Source organism: Podarcis melisellensis (genome assembly GCF_964234715.1).
Source record: "Podarcis melisellensis genome assembly, chromosome: 8".
Taxonomy (NCBI): domain Eukaryota; kingdom Metazoa; phylum Chordata; class Lepidosauria; order Squamata; family Lacertidae; genus Podarcis; species Podarcis melisellensis.
This window is the reverse complement of record NC_138540.1, coordinates 87,247,166-87,253,165: the sequence shown is the minus strand read 5'-3', so window position 1 is coordinate 87,253,165 and position 6,000 is coordinate 87,247,166.

The window sequence follows — 6,000 nt, the reverse complement described above, 5'->3', positions numbered from 1 at the left end:
ATAGTTCAGGTCCACATATGCAAATAAGGGATCAAAAGTGACGTTCAGTGATTGGATAGTTACAGAAAGTTGTTACAGTTACGTTGTACGGGAGCTCTATATAAGCAGGCTGGCTGAACCCTTCAATTCAGTTCTGTTCTGACCTGTGAATAAACAAGAGCTGTTTGGAGAATAGCTGTGTCTGATATGTTCACCCACAACTTAACAATAATCTGACTTCCTTAGGGCCTGGGACCTCTAAACCAGTGTTTCCCAACCGGTGTTCCGCGGCACACTAGTGTGCCGCGAGACGTTGCCTGGTGTGCCGTGGGAGGGAGGCGGGCGAGTTGGGCGGCGGGAGCGCAAGGCTTGCGGGCAGGAGCACGGGGCGCCCTTCGGAGGCCGCCCCGTGCTCCGCGCTGGTGTTGGCCAGCCTTGCGCACCCGGGGGATCTCCCCCCAGGAGCGCAAGGCTTGCGGGCAGCAGCTGGCAGCGCGACGCCCTTCGGAGGACGCCCCGTGCTCCGCGCTGGTGTCGGCAAGCCTTGCGCACCCGGGGGATCTCCCCCCGAGAGCGCAAGGCTTGCGGGCGGAAGCCGGCAGCACGGAGCACGGGGCGCCCTTTGGAGGACGCCCCGTGCTCCGCGCTGGTGTTGGTCAGCCTTGCGCACCCGGGGGATCTCCCCCTGAGAGCGCAAGGCTTGCGGGCGGCAGCTGGCAGCGCGGAGCACGGGGCGCCCTTCGGAGGATGCCCCGTGCTCCGCACTGGTGTCGGCAAGCCTTGCGCACCCGGGGGATCTCCCCCCAGGAGCGCAAGGCTTGCGGGCGGCAGCTGGCAGCACGGAGCACGGGGCGCCCTTCGGAGGACGCCCCGTGCTCCGCGCTCGTGTTGGCAAGCCTTGCGCACCCGGGGGCGCGTGGGGCGCCCTGAAACAGAGGGTTCCCCATGCTGCGGACTGTAGCCTGCCGCCCGACATGCGGGGCGCCCTGAAGCAGAGCGCCCCTCGCGCCAGGCAGACATGGGCCAGCCCCACAAGCTCGGGGGACAGCGGGGAGGCGCAGCACCGCCATCCCACTGTTCCCCGACCTGGTTTTGGGGGGGGGGGGAAATAAAGGAAAAATTTTTTCCCTTTATTTCCCCCCCCAAAAAAAGTAGGTGTGTCCTATTTCATAATAAAGTAATTATAAAATACTTTCTTTGTGTTTATTTGATGCCTATTAAAGAGAGTTACTTTATATATAGTCAATATAGGCACACAGTTAATTTTTTAAACATTTTCTAATGGTGGTGTGCCTCGAGATTTTTTTCATGAAACAAGTGTGCCTTTGCCCAAAAAAGGTTGGGAAACACTGCTCTAAACTATGATTATTCATGGACCTTAGGGTCCTCTGCGGGGCAGACCAGGAGAGGCGGTCCCGTAGATACGAGGGTCCTAGGCCGTGAAGGGCTTTAAAGGTCAAAAGCAGCACCTTAAATCTGACCCTGTACTCCACCGGGAGCCAGTGCAACTGGTAAAGCACTGGGTGAATATGCTCCCATGGCAGGGACCCCGTGAAGAGCCTCGCTGCAGCATTCTGCACCCGCTGGAGTTTCTGGGACAGCTTCAAGGGTAGCCCCGCGTAGAGCGAATTACAGTAGTCATGCCTGGAGGTGACCGTCGCATGGATCACTGTGGCCAGATTGGGGCAGGAAAGTTAAGTATCTCGGGTGTTACTACTAGCATATAAAACGCTTAACAACCTGGGACCAGTGTACCTACGAGATCGTCTTGCCCCATATGTGCCCACTCGACCGATTCAGTTGGTGCTATGGGCACGACATAAGAGTGGTAGCACATAAACTTTGTGTGGGATGTGATCCATGAGAAGCAGTCAAGTACAACATTCCTTATAATGCTAGAGAAAACATGCGGGGGAATGTTTGGTTCAGCCGGTCGAAACTTCCTGTTCCTACTGGCTGGAGCATCCTTCCTTTTGCATGTGATAGAAGATGGGCGTGACCTCACCTGTCCAGGTAACAAAAGGACGAGTCACACAACACACCTCTCTCTTTTTCACTTCCTTCTTCATTTGACCAGCTTTTGGCTAGGACTAGCACTGGGATTATTCCCCCATATGGTGTAGATCCACATGTACATATCTGTAACTACATCTGCCTTCAGCGATCCAACTGTGAACTGATGATGTAAGTAAACTTATTTTACTGACTTTGAATAAGATTGTGACATCTTTATTCTTTTAAGAGGGATTCAAGGGAACTTACCTGGAACCTACAATCAATTGGAGACAGACTGAATTGTATAATAGTCAGAGGCTCACACGAGCCTGCAACCAGCTATCTCCTGTGCATGTAAAAAGGGGGGGGGTGTAAACTCTGCTAAGTAAAGAAACTGGCTAATGCAAATTAGGAAGGATACTTTGTTTAGTCGTTTAGTCGTGTCCGACTCTTTGTGATCCCCTGGACCAGAGCACGCCAGGCACTCCTGTCTTCCACTGCCTCCCGCAGTTTGGTCAAACTCATGCTGGTAGCTTCGAGAACACTGTCCCACCATCTCGTCCTCTGTCGTCCCCTTCTCCTTGTGCCCTCCATCTTTCCCAACATCAGGGTCTTTTCCAGGGAGTCTTCTCTTCTCATGAGGTGGCCAAAGTCTTGGAGCCTCAGCTTCAGGATCTGTCCTTCCAGTGAGCACTCAGGGCTGATTTCCTTCAGAATGGAGAGGTCTGATCTTCTTGCAGTCCATGGGACTCTCCAGATTCTCCTCCAGCACCAGAATTCAAAAGCATCCATTCTTTGGCGATCAGCCTTCTTTATGGTCCAGCTCTCACTTCCATACATCACTACTGGGAAAACCATGGCTTTAACTATATGGACCTATACAGACCTAATATTAGGATACTAATAAACAATATATCCTCTCCTGCCACGCTGAACATTCCCACACTTTGGAACTCCCTGCCTATTGACATCAAGCAGGCAACTTCCCTGTGCTCTTTTGGGTGACTGCAAAAAACGTCCTTGTTTAGACAGGCCTATTCAGATGCATAGAAAGTTGGTGCGAACATTACATTTTAGTATTTTAAGTTTTTGTATGTTTTAAACCATTGTTGTAAATTTCGCTCGATTTTATTGTGTTTTTTCCCTTTTGTAAACCACTTGGAGGTTCTTGCTGATTTTTTTTTAAACAATCAAGTGGTATATAGATTTTGTGAAATCAGTGGCGTCGTGTGGGGGGTGCAGGGGGGGCCGGCCGCACCGGGTGCAACATCTGGGGGTTAGGGTTAGGGGGCGCAAATCCATGGGTTAGGGGGTGCAAATCCACCGGTTAGGGGGCGCAAATTACTTGCCTTGCCCCGGGTACTGACAACCCACCCTATGCCACTGTGTGAAATAAATAAGAGCTGAGAAAGATTCCTACCCTGGAGCACAGGACAGCCATTGCTGCCAGCTGAGCTTGATAGATCAATGGTTGCATACGTCTGCCTGACAGTTGCTGGGGGTTAAAGATGAACAAACCCTGGAGAGGCCTTTTGCCTTATGGGGACCCCACTGGGGTGTTTGGCTGGGCAATGAGAGAAAAAGGTACTGGGCTCTGAGGGAGGTGAGGGCACATAGGTCTGATCCTCTAAGCATAGCTGTCAACGTTTCCCTTTATTCCGAATAGGATTCCTCGCAAGAAGAGGGAAAAGTTGACAGCTATGCCTCTAAGGCCGTTACCGATTTAGTTCTGGTTGGTTCCTGCTCCCCTGCTCACATTGCTTAATTTAGTTAAAATAATCGTCTGGTGAGAATCGTACTGTTGCACCCCCAGCTGTGCATTAATCTTTTTTTTCTGCTGCAAAATTCATTTTTAAAAATTCATTTACTCCATAAAAATTCTACTCCGCTTGAAAGTAAAAAAAAAAAACCTCAAAGCTGCTTAGAAAAAAGACAAAACAATAAAATCAAGGAAAACAACAATGCTTTAAAACATACAAGTTAAAATACTAAACCGGATTAAAATTCACATTATTATTTTTTACATATGGAAGCACAGACAATGCAACAGTGACACCCAGTGGCGTAAATCAGAATTGTAGGGTACATATGGATGTCAAATTATACACCGTAATATGCAAGATCACTCTCCTTTTCCTTTGGATTAACCAAGAGTCACGACCTTGTTCACTAGAGTTGATCGGGATCTTCACGCATCACCCACAAGCACACACAGCAAAAGCATCAGCCTCTCTGCTTCGCTTTGGCCACGAAGCCTGGCTGAACACGAACTTTAAATAGTAAATAACTAACCCACTTGAATTGATTTTGACCTCATTATTACATTTAAGAACATAAGCACATGAGAAGACGCCACAAGAAGGATCCGAGCGTGAGAGCAACTCTCCCCTTCTGCAGTTCCCAGCAACTGGGATTTAGAAGCATCACAGCCTCCTGTGGGAGGGAGTTCCGTAGTCTAACCATACGCTCTTCGTTTTTGCAGTCCAACAACTTCATTTTATCTTCTGATGTTCAGCTTCTTGGTATGTCCATGGGTTCTACTGTTCTGAGGGAGGGAGAGAAACGTTTCTCTCTCCACTTTCTCCATGCCATGCATAACGCTGCAAACTTCTATCATGTCGCCTCTTCCCCGCCTTTTTTCTAAACTAAAGGTAAAGGGACCCCTGACCATTATAATAATAATTTATTATTTGTACCCCGCCCATCTGGCTGGGTTTCCCCAGCCACTCTGGGCAGCTTCCACAGAAACCAAAATACACTAAAATATCACACATTAAAAACTTCCCTGAACAGGGCTGCCTTAAGATATCTTCTGAATGTCAGGTAGATGTTTATCACTTTGACATCTGCTGGAAGGGCGTTCCACAGGGTGGGCGCCACTACCGAGAAGGCCCTCTGTCTGGTTCCCTGTAGCTTTGCTTCTCACAATGAGGAAACCACCAGAAGGCCCTCAGAGCTGGACCTCAGCATCTGGGCAGAATGATGGGGGTGGAGACGCTCCTTCAGGTATACTGGACCGAGGCCGTTTAGGGCTTTGAAGGTCAACACCAGCACTTTGAATTGTGCTCGGAAACGTACTGGGAGCCAATGTAGGTCTTTCAAGACTGGTGTTATGTGGTCCATTAGGTCCAGTCGTGGCCAACTCTGGGGTTGCGGCGCTCATCTCGCTTTACTGGCTGAGGGAGCTGGCGAACAGCTTCCGGGTCATGTGGCCAGCATGACTAAGCCACTTCTGGTGAACCAGCGCAGCGCACGGAAACGCCGTTAACCTTCCTGCCGGAGCGGTGCCTATTTATCTACTTGCACTTTGACGTGCTTTCGAAATGCTAGGTTGGCAGGAGCTGGGACCGAGCAACGGGAGCTCACCCCGTCGCGGGGATTTGAACTGCCAACGTTCTGATTGGCAAGTCCTAGGCTCGCCTCAAAAGCTTCAACCTTAACTCTGTTGATATATCCAGCAGCAATATATCCGGGGGCTCAAAGGGAAATGAAGCATCTCTGAGTTTCTCCAACTCGCTTATACAGTGGTACCTCAGGTTAAGTACTTAATTCGTTCTGGAGGTCCGTTCTTAACCTGAAACTGTTCTTAACCTGAAGCACCACTTTAGCTAATGGGGCCTCCTGCTGCTGCCGCGCCGCCGGAGCACGATTTCTGGTCTCATCCTGAAGCAAAATTCTTAACCTGAAGCACTATTTCTGGGTTAGCGGAGTCTGTAACCTGAAGCGCGTGTAACCTGAGGTACCACTCTATAACTTAAAAGAGCCCTGAAAAAGCGCGGGGGGAGGGGACGCATGGAGAAGACCCAATGCTAAGCACATCGACTCAGGAGCATGGAATTGCAGAGTTGGAAGGTCTCCCCGGGGTCATCTAGCTCAACCCGCAGCAAGGCAGGAACTCTGACCACCACAGCCGTCCCTGGGTGGGCTCGAACCAGCAACCTTCTGGTTAGCAGCAGCCAGATGCACTGACCGCCCCTCCCCATTCCTTGTGCTGCCCCCCTGCTAAATCCCCCTGCTGCCAACCCC